At 44.7% G+C, this 13,660-nt stretch overlaps 1 non-coding gene across 1 annotated transcript; it reads left to right on the plus strand.

The window, feature by feature from the left end:
- Positions 1–456: 456 nt before the first annotated feature.
- On the plus strand, positions 457–530 carry trnan-guu (transfer RNA asparagine (anticodon GUU)). Its single transcript has one exon. It is a non-coding gene; the product is annotated as a tRNA-Asn (tRNA).
- The last annotated feature ends 13,130 nt before the right edge of the window (positions 531–13,660 follow it).

Here is a 13,660-nt window from a genome sequence, read left to right on the forward strand (position 1 = left end):
CAACTGTAACATGACCTGCCAACTCTTGTACTCATTTCCCCTTCCGATGAAGGACAGCATGCCGTATGCCTTCTGAACCACTCTATCGACCTGTGCAGCCACCTTCAGGGTACAATGGACCTGAACACCCAGATCTCTCTGTACGTCAATTTTCCCGGGCCTTTTTCATTTACCATATCGTTCGCTCTTGAATGACAGGGAGTAGGATAGCTTGATCTTGGTTTCGGACAAACCTCGGCACAACATCGAGGGCCGAAGGGCCTGTTCTGTGCTGTACTGTTCTATGTTCTATGTTCTCTCACAACAGATGCTGTCGGACCTGCTGAGATTGTCCAGCCTTTTTTGTTTTTGTTCCAGATTGGTGCATCAGCAAGAATTTTTTATTTCAATGTGGACAAGATGAGACTGTTTCCATCATAATTTAGCTTTTTTATTCGAGCCAAGCAAGCATTTGTGGTCTCTGTGGCGCAATCGGTTCGCGCGTTCGGCTGTTAACCGAAAAGTTGGTGGTTCGATCCCACCCAGAGGCGGTTATCCCACCCAGAGACGGTTATCCGACTCCTGGATCAAGTGTTTCTTATACTTTGTCCCTCTGTGGCATCGAATTATCCAACTTGGTGCTTTTTAAATTTCATGCCACATTGATTTGATTTCTTTCCTCCGGTTCCAATATTAAACTCACCAAATGCTGTCATTCTGGTTTTAAACAGTCAGTTCATATCCAAAGAGTTAATCAATATTAATTTGAATACCACAGAGAGACATTCACACAAGAGCAACAGTGGGATGAAAGGACCTTAGATTTTTCTCTTTGGGTTATAGAGTGTGAGACAGCGAATGAGAGACGCTGCAAAGTGCAACTGGTATGCGGACGGAGAAGTTCAATCGTAGAAATTGAGAGAGAGTTTGTTTGCACTGAAAATGTTCAGGAATGAGAGGAAAGGGATGCAGGATGAAATGTTTTTTTTTAAATCAGCCGGGGTCGACGTGACCAAGCTCCTCCGTAGAATACCCGTCACCTTGCACTTTCATCATGGCCAATCCAGCGAAACTGCTACTCTATGGACAATCTGGCACACTTTAGCATCGTCAAGCCAGCGAACCCTCATATTTTTGGGCTGTGGGAGGGACTTGGAGCATGCGGAGAATACCGATGCAGACACCGGGAGAACCTCCAAATACCATCTGTTGGGATGAATATCGAAATTGTTATGTATTATATATTATAGGTGCTGCATTGTTATTTTTATGATCCTGGGTTAAAGTGTATGTATCCTTGTTGCAGGAACATTGTTATGGAACCAAGGTTAAGGGATCCAAACTATGTATCTACTAAAGTTGTAATTAGAGAGTCACAAAGTGTGGGACATGATAGCTTCCAAACAATTGATGACCAAGTACGTCGACAGTTGCAGGTTGCCTTCGACGGTAATTTGCGGCGCCGTGATCATATAGTGGTTCGTACTCTGCGTTGTGGCCCCAGCAGCCTCGGTTCAAATCTGAGTAACGGCAGCGATAAGTTGGTGTGTTTTTCCCAAATGAACGGATGAGGAACTCTCTGTGTCAGGGACTCTTTAAAACGGGTTCACAGCTGAGTGCATGCTTCTGCTCCTGTTTGATGCTCCAGAATTCAAACGGTTGTGAAGAGAAGAATCTCTTCAGCTCCCTGTTTTATATTTTATCTATTATCACCAAGCATACTACTCCGGTTCTTGTCTTTTTGAAAGTGAAAACAGTGTCACTCAATGTGCTACATCAGCTCCTTCGGCCAAATACCCACTGAGTACTTCTGTATACGCTGAGAGTAACCTTGGTCTCGATAGTCTCTCCATATGAATGAATTTCCTGACATCTTGTCATGATGCCATGAGGAGGAGTGGGCAGAACGTTGGGAAATAGAGCCACTGGCAGTGGCGAAAACGCTAAAGAAGCGACACACGAAAATCAAGCACCAGCTTTGTGAATGGTGGGAAACACATCGAGAAACAGACTCCGGGGAGAACGAAGGGCGCTGCCCGACTGATCAGGGATAGTCAAGACCCATTTCCTTCAATTAGAATGATTCGAGAAATTAACAGATATTTAGAAACTGAGAAAACTGTACTTACTGCACATCAGAAAATACAGTTTAATTGTAGTTTGATTGCGAAGATCTGGAAGCAGAAAGTACAACAATGGCTCGAATGTAGAAGGCTGGAGGCGCGTTATTGACAGGGCTACGGATAATGGATAATGTAGACTTTGCTCTGTGACACATAGTCACCCTGGCTTGAAACACAGACTCCGTTCTGTCTCCACAGATGCTGTCAGACCTGCTGAGATTGCCCAGCCTTTTGTGTTTTTGTTCCAGATTGGTGCATGTGAAAAAAATTGCTATTATGACGTGGGCAAGATGTGATTGTTTCCATCATAATTTGGCTTGTTATTTCGAGCCGAGGGTGCAGTTGGCGTCGCTGGGGCGCAATCGGTTAACGCGTTCGGCTGTTAACCGAAAAGTAGGTATTTCGATCCCACCCGGAGACGATGTGTTATGCCACCTCCGGATTAACAGTTTTTTATACTTTGTCGTTCTGCGGGATCGAATCACCACCTTGGTGCGTTTTATATTTCATGCCACATTGAGTTGATGTCATTTCTCCGGTTCCAATATTAAACACGCCCAATGCTGTAATTCTGATTTTAAACAGTCGGTTCGCATCCGGAGAGTTAATCAATATTAATTTGCACGACCAGAGAGAGACATTCACCCTAATAGCAACAGTGGAACGAAAGGGGCCTGGATTTTTTTCTTTGGATCAAAGAAGGTGAGACGGCGAATTAGAGGCTTTCCAAAGTGCAACTGGTATGTGGGCGGAGAAAGTAAATCGTTGAAATAGAGAGAGAGTGTGTTTGCACTGGCAATATTCAGGAATGAGAGGAAAGGAATACAGGGAGAAATAGTTTCAAAAAATCAGCAGGAGACAAAGTGACCAAGTTCCTCCGTAGAATACCCGTAATCCGGCACGTTGATCATGGCCAATCCGGCGAAACTGCTCATCCAAGGACAATCAGGCACACTTTAGCATGGCCAATCCACCGAACTTTCACATCTTTGGACTGTGGGAGGGACTCCGAGCAGGCGGAGAAAACCAATGCAGATATCGGGAGAACGTCCAAATGCCATACGTTTGGGACGAATATCGAAATTGTTATGTAGTATATATTACAGCTGTTGCATTGTTATTTTTATGAGCCTGGGTTAAAGTGTATATGTCCTTGTTGCAGGAACATTATTATGGAACCAAAGTTAAGGCATCCAAACTTGTGTATCTGCTAAAGTTGTAATTAGGGAGTCATAAACTGTGGGTCATGATAGACTCCAAACAGTTGATGACCAAATACATCGACAGATAGAGCATTCACCCTAATCGCAACAGTGGAACGAAAGGGGCCAATGTGCTCCGCCGTTGACGTGTGGAGCCGTGATCGTCTCGTGGTTAGTACCCTGCGTCCTGGCCGCACCAATCTCGTTTTGAATCCGAGTCACAGCTGCGATAAATTGATGAATTTTTCTCAAAAGAACTGATGAGGAATTCTCTGTGTAAAGGACTCTTTAAAACGGGTTCACAGCTGAATGCATGCTTCTCCTCCTGTTGATGTTCCAGAATTAAAACGGTTGTGAATACGAGAATCCCTTCAGCTCGCGGTTTTTATTTTAACTCTTATCATCAAGCCTATTCCTCAGGTTCTTGACTGTTTGGAAGTGAAAACAGTCTCTCTCAATTTGCTGCATCAGCTTTTTTGGCCATTCACCCAAACTTTTCAAGTGTCTCAACCAAATGCCCACTGAACCTTCTGCATACGTGGAGAGTAATCTTGGTCTCGATAGTGCCTCCATATAAATGAATTTCCTGACATCTGGTCATGATGTAATGAAGAGGAGCAGGCAAAATTTTCGGAAATAATGCCAGTTGGCAATGGAGAAAACAGAAAGGATGCGACATACGAACAACAAGCACCAGTTTTATGAATGTTGGGAAATAAGTCGAGAAACAGAATCCGGGGAGAACGAAGGGCGCTGCCCGACTGATCAGAGACAGTCACGACACATTTCCTTTGATTCGAGTGATTCGAGAAATTAACTGATATTTAGAAACTAAGAAAACTGTCCTTACTGCACATCAGAAAATACAGTTTAATTATAGTTTCATTGCGAATATCGGGAAGCGGAAAATACAACAATAGTTCGAATGTAAAAAGGCTGGAGGCGCGTTATTGACATGGCTATACAATGGTGTACTCTTCGTCCTGTGACACAGTCACCCTGGCTTGAAATACTGATTCCGTTCTCTCTCCACAGATGCTGTCAGACCTGTTGAGATTGCCCAGCCTTTTGTGTTTTTGTTCCAGATTGCTGCAGCGGCAAGGATTTCCTGGCACGATGTGGACAAGGTGAATTGTTACCATTATAATTTAGCTTGTGTATTAGTGCCAAACCAACATTCGTCGCCTCTGTGGCGCGAACGGTTAGCGCGTTCGACTATTAACTGAAAATTTGTGGTCCGATCCCACCCACAACCGGAGTATTATCCCACACACGGATAACTTTTTTTTGTACTTCGTCCCTCTGTGGGATCGAATCCACCCACCTTGGTGCTTTTTACATTTCATGCTCATTGATTTGATTTCTTTCCTCCGGTTCCAATATTAAACACGCCAAATGCTGTCATTCTGATTTTTAACAGTGAGTTCACATCCAAGGAGTCAATCAATATTAATTTGAATTACCAGCGAGAGACATTCGCCCCAATAGCAACAGTGGGACCTAAGGGGCCTAGATGTTTCTCTTTGTATCAAAGTGAGTCAGACGGCGAATGAGAGGCGCTCCAAAGTGCAACTGGTATGTGGGCGGAGAAGTTCAATCGTGGAAATAGAGAGAGAGTTTGTTTGCAGTGACAATATTCAGGAATGAGAGGACAGGGAGACAGGATAAAATAAATGTTTTTTTACAAAACAGAAGGGCTCGATGTAACCAAGCTTCGCCGTAGAATGCCCGTCGCCCGGCACGTTGTTCATGGCTAATCCAGCGAAACTGCTAATCTATAGACAATCTGGCACACTTTAGCATGGCCAATCCATCGAAACTTCACATCTTTGAACTGTGGGAGGGACCTCGAGCAGGCGGAGAAAACCGATGCAGACACCGTCCAAAAAGCATATGTTTGGGATGGATATCGAAAATATGATGGATTATATATTAAAGCGATTGCTTTGTTATTTTTGCGAGCCTGTGTTAAAGTGTATATAACCTTTTTGCAGGAATATTATTATGGAACCAAAGTTAAGGCATCCAAACTATATATCTACTAAAGTTGTAATTAGAAAGTCATAAAGTGTGGGCCATGACAGATTCCAAACAGTTGATGACCAAGTACAGCGGCAGTTACAGGTTGCTGCGGCGGTAACGTGAGGCGCCGTGATCGTATAGTAGTTATCATTCTGCGTTGTGGCCGCAGCAACCTCGGTTCGAATCCGAATCACGGCAGCGATATGTTGATGTGTTTTTCCCAAATGAACGGATGAGGAATTCTCTGTATGAAGGGCTCTTTATAACGGGGTCACAGCTGAGTGCATGCTTCTGGTCTTGTTTGATGTTCCAGAATTCAAACGGTTGTGAATACGAGAATGTCTTCGGCTCCCTATTTTTCATTTTAACTATTATCATCAAGCATACTCCTCAGGTTCTTGTCTGTTTGGAAGTGAAAATATAGAACATAGAACATTACAGAGGAGTACAGGCCCTTCGGCCCTCGATGTTCCACCTACCCGTGAAACCACTCTAAAACCCATCTACACTATTCCCTTATCGTCCATATGTCGATCCAATGACCATTTGAATGCTCTTAGTGTTGGCGAGTCCCCTACTGTTGCAGGCAGGGCATTCCACACCCTTACTACTCTCTGAATAAAGAACCTACCTGTGACATCTGTCTTATATCTATCTCCCCTCAATTTAAAGCTATGTACCTTCGTGCTAGACATCTCCATCCGAGGAAAAAGGCTCTTACTTTGCACCCTATCCAATCCTCTGATCATCTTGTATGCCTCAATTACGTCACCTCTTAACCGTCTTTTCTCTAACGACAACAGCCTCAAGGCCCTCAGCCTTTCCTCATAAGATCTTCCCTCCATACCAGGCATCATTCTGGTAAATCTCCTTTGCATCCTTTCCAATGCTTCCACATCCTTCCTATAATGTGACGACCAGAATTGCACGCAATACTCCAAATGCAGCCGCACCAGAGTTTTGGACAGCTGCGAGATGACTTCATGGCTCCAAAATTCAATCCCTCAACCAACAAAAGCTAACACACCGTACACCTTTTTAACAACCCTCTCAACCTGGGTGGCAAATTTCAGTGATCTTTGTACATGGACACCGAGATCTCTCTGCTCATCCACACTGCCAAGAATCTTACCATTAGCCCTGTTATTCCTTCCAAAATGAATCACCTCACACTTTTCTGCATTAAACCCCATTTGCCACCTCTCAGCCCAGCTCTGCAGCTTATCTATGTACCTCTGTAACTTGTAACATCCTTCCGCACTGTCCACAACTCCACCGACTTTAGTGTCATCTGCAAGTTTACTCACCCATCCTTCTACACCCTCCTCCAGGCCATTTATAAACATGACAAACAGCAATGGCACAAAACATATCCTTGTGGTACACCACTAGTAACTGGACTCCAGTCTGAACATTTCCCATCAACCGCCACCCTTTGTCTTCTTCCAGCTAGCCAATTTCTGATCCAAACTGCTAAATCATCCTGAATCACATGCCTCCGTAATTTCTGCAGTATCCTACCGTGGGGAACCTTATCAACCGCTTTACTGTAATCCATAAACACCACATCAACTGCTTTACCCTCATCCACCTGTTTGGTCACCTTCTCAAATAACTCAATAAGGTTTGTGAGGCACGACCTACCCTTCACAAAACCGTGTTGACTATCTCTAATCAAATTATTCCCTTCCAGATAATTATACATCCTGTCTCTTGTAAACCTTTCCAAGATTTTGCCCACAACAGCAGTAAGGCTCACTGGTCTATAGATACCGGGGTTGTCTCTACTCCCCTTCTTGAACAAGGGGACAATATTTGCTATCCTCCAGTCTTTTGGCACTATTCCTGTAGACAAAGATGACTTAAAGATCAAAGCCAAAGGCTCAGCAATCTCCTCCATTGCTTCCCAGAGAATCTTAGGATCAATCCCATCCGGCCCATGGGACTTATCTATTTTTACACTTTCCAGAATTGCTAACACCTGCTCCTTATGAACCTCAAGCCCTTCTACTCTATTAGCCTGAATCTCAGTATTCTCCTCGACAACATTGTCTTTTTCCTGTGTGAATACTGATGAAAAATATTCATTTGGCACCTCTCCTATCTCCTCAGACTCCAAGCACAACTTCCCACTACTGTCCTTGACTAGCCATACTCTTACCCCAGTCATTCCTTTATTCCTGACATATTTATAGAAAGCTTTAGGGTTATCCTTGATCCTACCTGCCAAAGACTTCTCAAGTCCCCTCCTGGCTCTTCTTAGCTCTCTTTAGGGCCTTCCTAGATAACTTGTAACTCTCGAGCGCCCGAAGCTGAACTTTCATGTCTAATCTTTACAGAAGCCTCCTTTTTCCTCATGACAAGTGTTTCGACTGCTTTATTAAACCACGGTTCCCTTGCTCGAGCACTTCCTCCCTGCCTGACAGGTACATACTTCTCAAGGACACACAGTAGCTGTTCCTTGAAGAAGCTCCACATTTCCATTGTGCCCATCACCTGCCGTTTTCCTCTCCATCCGATGCATCCTAAGTCATGCCTCATCGCACCATAATTGCCTTTCCCCCAGATACAACTCTTGCCCTGCGGTATATCTATCCCTTTCCATCACTAAAGTGAACGTAATCGAATTGTGGTCACTATCACCAAAGTGCTCACCTAACTCCAAATCTGTTTCATTACCCAGTACCAATTCCAATATGGCCTGGCCTCTCGTTGGCCTATCTCATACCGTATCAGGAAACCCTCCTGCACACATTGGACAAAAACGGACCCATCTAATGTACTCCAACTATACCGTTTCCAGTCAATATTTGGAAAGTTAAAGTCCCCCATAACAACTACCTTGTTGCTTTCGCTCCTATCCAGAATCATCTTTACAATCCTTTCCTCTACATCTCTGGAACTTTTCGGAGGCCTATAGAAAACCCCGAACAGGGTGACCTCTAGTTTCCAGATTCTAACCTCAGCCCATACTGCCTCAGTAGACGAGTCCTTTCGGCCACCGTAATACTGAAACTTGACTAACAATGCCACCCCTCCCCCTCTTTTACTACCTTCCCTGAGCTTACTGAAATATCTAAACCCCGACACCGACAACAACCATTCCTGTCCCTGCTCTATCCATGTCTCTGAAATCGCCACAACATCGAAGTCCCAGGTACCAACCATGACACAAGTTCACCCACCATATTCAGGATGCTCCTGGCATTGAAGAAGACACACTTTAAACCACTTTCCTGCCTGCCGGTACACTCCTGCAAATTTGAAACCTTATTCATGACCTCACTACATTCAACCTCCTGTGTACTGGAGCTACAATTCAGGATCCCAAGCCCCTGCTGAACTAGTTTAAACCCTCCCAAAGAGCATTAGCAAATTTACCCCGCAGGGTATTGGTACCCCTCTGGTCCAGGTGTAGACCATCCAGTTTGAAGAGGTCCCACCGACCCCAGAATGAGCCCCAATTATCCAGAAATCTGAAACCCTCCCTCCTGCACCATCCATGTAGCCACGTGTTTAACTCCTCTCTCTCCCTATTCCTCGTCTCGCTATCACATGGCAGGGGTAACAACCCAGAGATAATAACTCTGTTTGTCCTAGATCTAAGTTTCCACCCTAGCTCCCTGAATTCCTGCCTTACATCCCTATCCCTTTTCCTACCTATGTCGTTGGTACCTATGTGGACCACGACTTGGGGCTGCTCCCCCTCCCCCTTAAGGATCCCGAAAACACGATCTGAGACATCACGCACCCTGGCACCTGGGAGGCAACATACCAACCGCGAGTCTCTCTCGTTCCCACAGAATCTCCTATCTGTCCCCCTAACTATGGAGTCTCCAATGACTAATGCTCTACTCCTCTCCCCCCTTCCATTCTGAGCAACAGGGACAGACTCTGTGCCAGAGACCTGTGCCACATGGCTTACCCCTGGTAAGCCACTCCCCCAACAGTATCCAAAGCGGTATACTTTTTACTAAGGGGAATGACCACAGGGAATCCCTGTACTGACTGCTTCCTCTCAGCCCCTCTCACCGTCACCCATCTATCTTTATTCTTCGGAGTAACTACATCCCTGAAGCTTCTATCTATGTCCACCTCTCCCTCCCGAATGATCCGAAGTTCATTCAGCTCCAGCTCCAGTTCACTAACGCGGTTTCTGAGTAGCTGGAGATGTCTGAACTTCCCGCAGGTGAAATCAGCAGGGACACTGACGGCGTACCTCACCTCAAACAATCTGCAGGTGGGACAATGCACTACGTTCCCTGCCATTCCTTCACGATAAAAAAAGAAAGATAGAGCTTACCTGTTATTCGCTGCCCTTTTCAGCAAGTTATCACTCAGCCACATCTGCGCCCCGCACGATAACACCTGAGGGAAAATAAAAGAAAAACTTCTTACCAGTCACCAGCCAATCTCTTACCTGCAGGCTGTGACGTCACAGTTCAACTTCTTTCTATTTCTACCTGCCCTCGAGCGTTCCTCTTGATCTTGACAGCGGTTGGGTTTTTTTTTGTTAGAAGAGGGGGGTAGGGAGGGAACCACTAAAGAAGTGTTTCTAAACCCGAGCTGTAGATGAGAACAGCTCCTCTACAAACCACCTTCAAGTTAGGGTGAGCACACGGACGTATGCAAATTTCCCACGCAACAACCAATCAGCAGCTCCGCTCTACTGCCCTCTGCTGGATGCTTGTCTTCACTAGAACAGCTCGGATCTCTTGCTCAGGTACACCTTCAAGTTAGGGTGAGCACACGGACGTATGCAAATTGCCCCCGCAACAACCAATCAGCAGCTCCGCTCACCAGCCCTCTGCCCGACAGTCTCTCTCAATTTGCTGCATCAGCTTCTTTGGCCAATCACCCAAAATGTTCACGTGTCACAACCAAATAACCACTGAATTTACTGTTTATGCGGAGAATAATCTTGGTCTCGATAGTCCCTCCATATAAATGAATTTGCTGACATCTGGAAATGATGCAATGAGCAGGAGCACGCAGAGTTTTGGGAAATAATGCCAGTTGGCAAAGGAGGAAATGGAAACGAAGCGACACAGGAACATTAAGCATCAGTTTTGTGAAACAGAATTCGGGGAGAACGAAGGGCGCTGCCCGACTGATGAGCGACAGTCACGACCCATTTCATTTGATTAGAATGATTCGAGAAATTAACTGATATTTAGAAACTAAGAAAACTGTTCTCACTGCACATCAGAAAATACAGTTTAAATGTAGTTTCATTGCGAATATCTGAAAGCAGAAAATACAACAATGGCTCGAATATAGAAGGCTGGAGGCGCGTTATTGACAGGGCTACGGATAATGTTGTAGTCTTTGTTCTGTGACACAAAGTCACCCTGGCTTGAAACACAGACTCGTTCCATCGCCACAAATGCTGTCAGACCTGGTGAGATTGCTCAGCCTTTTTAATTTTTTTCCAGATTGGTGCATCGGCAATAATTTGCTATTGTGACGTGGGCAAGATGAGATTGTTTCCATCACAATTTGGCATATTTATTCGAGCAAAGGGAGCAGTTGTCGTCTCTGTAAAGGTTGGTGGATCGATCCCCCCCCCCCCCGCCCCCCCCGAGACGAAGTGTCATTCCACCCCCGAATGAAGCCGTTTTTTTACGTCGTCCCTCTGTGGGATCGAATCACCACCTTGGAGCATTTTATATTTCATGCCACGTTGATTTAATTTCCTTTCTGCGGTTTCAATATTAAACACGCCAAATGCTTTCATTCTGATTTTAAACAGTCAGTTCACATCAAAAGAGTTAATCAATATTAACTTGAATTACCATAGAGAGACATTCACCCCAATAGCAACAGAGGAACGAAAGGGGCCAAGAATGTTCTCTTTGGCTCAAAGAGGGTGAGACGGCGAATGGGAGAATGCACAACTGTATGTGGGCGGAGAAGTTCAATCGTGGAAATTGAGCGAGAGTTTGTTTGCACTGACAATATTCAGGAATGTGAGGAAAGTGGTACAGGGTGAAATGGTTTTTAAGAAATCAGCAGGGATCGACGTGACCAAGCTCCTCGTTAGAATGCCCGTCACCCGTCACGTTGATCATGGCCAATCCTGCGAAACTGCTAATCTATGGGCAATCTGGTATACTTTAGCATGGCCAATCTGCCGAACCTTCACATCTTTGGACTGCGGGTGGGACGTCTAGCAGGCGGAGAAAACCGATGCAGACACTGGGAGAACGTCCAAATACCATCTGTTTGGGATGAATATCGAAATTGTGACGGATAATATATTATACGGATTGCATTGTTATTTTTATGAGCCTGTGTTAACGTGTATTTCTCCATTTTGCAGGAACATTAATATGGAACCAAGGTTCAGGCATCCAAACTGTGTATCTACTAAAGTTGTATTTAGAGAGTCATAAAGTGTGGGCCATGATAGATTCCAAACAGTTGATGACCAAGCATATCGAGAGTTACAGGTTGCCTTGGCGGTAACGTGAGGCGCCGTGATCGTCTCGTGGTTCGTATTCTGCATTGTGGCTGCAGCATCCTCGGTACGAATCCGAGTCACGGCAGTGATCAGTTAACGTGTTTTTCTTAAATGAACGGATGAGTGATTCTCTGTGTCAAGCACTCTTTAAAACGGGTTCACAGCTGAGTGCATGCTTCTGCTTCTGTTTGATGCTCCAGAATTCAAACAGTTGTGAATGCGAGAATCTCCTCAGCTCCCGATTTTATATTTTAACTATCATCATCAAGCATACTCCTCCGGTTCTTGCCATTTTGGAAGTGAAATCTGTCAAAGTCAATATTTTCCCGCTTCTGTAGTAGAAAATTTCAACACACTCGTTATGACAGAATAACAAGCTTGATTGTCGAAAACAACTGCATGAAGTAATGGCTGAAACTTGAAGTCAGAGAGCAATCAACAAAACTGCTCAGTCTTCACAAGTTCCGCGCTTTCGTCGAGAATTAGCTCCATATTTATACATTAACTTTATCAAGATTATGTGACAACAGTATGGTCAGGAGTTTGATCGGAAAAACAAACGGAAGCAAAGACCAGACCATGTTTGGTCATATCACTCATACCATTATTTAGTCCTCGGAGGGAACACTGAAAGGTCAGAATAGACTTGTTTCTTCCTGAACTTACCTTTGTTTTAAATTCCTACAGCCCTGGGTTATGACGAGTTACTTTACACAGGAGTTGCCGAGGTCCGGTGTTTTGGAATGGCTCGACGTTCGCTAATATTTTCAGACTTCAAGGTATGCAGAATTGGCCTATGGCCATACTAGTCTGAAAATGGTTAGGGCAGCATTGTTTCCCTGGGCCTGGCAAGCTGGAATGAGCAGTTTCAGCCTTTCTTGTATTGTATCAAACCTTTTGACCAGTCTTCCCATTGACCAGTTTTCCCATCATGCCATTACTTAATTCGTACCATATCACATTCCCTCCTTTCGTCATATCATGACCACTAGTTAAATAGATATATCCATGACTCGTTTGAAAATGCATTTCCACAAGCAGCCAGGCAATCCTATCCCTAGTAGAATTAATAGTAATAAAATGAAGGACTTAAAGGTCCAATCAAATACTCCGTGACCCAGCCATCCTAGCCAACCCAGCGGGTTTTTGTCATGAAATACACTGTCAATCTCTTGAATTTGAGAAGCCTGTCTCTTTATATGGTCGGCCAGGTTAGTGATATTTTCCGAGCCATCTGGAATACAAGTACAGCACTCCTGACCTATGATAGCGCACGTTCCTCCATGCGAGGCTAACAGATAATCCAAAGCCAGTCGATTTTGTAATGCCACAGTCCCGACAGCTACTAGCTCAGCTGAGACCTCAGCCAATGCCTGTCCAGTTTCCCTGGCTTCTGCTGCCATTACGTTCGCCAGTTGTTCCAATGCTGTGGCCATGTGGATCAGTTCGTCGGATGCCTTGCCCATTCCGTACAAGGGAAAGGCCATCATAAAGAACTGTTCCATTTTAGAAATAGTCATTTTTGCTCACGAGGGGGGGTGCTTAAAGGTGGGTAGGTGACGCATTTGAAGTACAACATATCCCAAAAAGCAGGATCCTGTCCAATCAATGGGAAGCCATGGATGTCCTTTAGTGCCGCATATGAAATAGGTTCCATTATAGGCCGTAAAATCATCAGCTGATGTCATCCAGGGGATTGGGGATGTCTGTCCCCATGAAATGTTAGAAGTTATATTTCATACCTTGGACCAATCACAGTTAAACATGCCCTTGTTGGATATGCCTGGTACCGGTCCTTGCCAGTCAACAGTAAGATTGCACCTACTTTGCCCCATTAACTTTCCTTTCCCTGATTTATTAAAACACATGGA

The sequence above is a fragment of the Scyliorhinus torazame genome, chromosome 14, assembly GCF_047496885.1.
Source record: "Scyliorhinus torazame isolate Kashiwa2021f chromosome 14, sScyTor2.1, whole genome shotgun sequence".
Taxonomy (NCBI): Eukaryota; Metazoa; Chordata; class Chondrichthyes; order Carcharhiniformes; family Scyliorhinidae; genus Scyliorhinus; species Scyliorhinus torazame.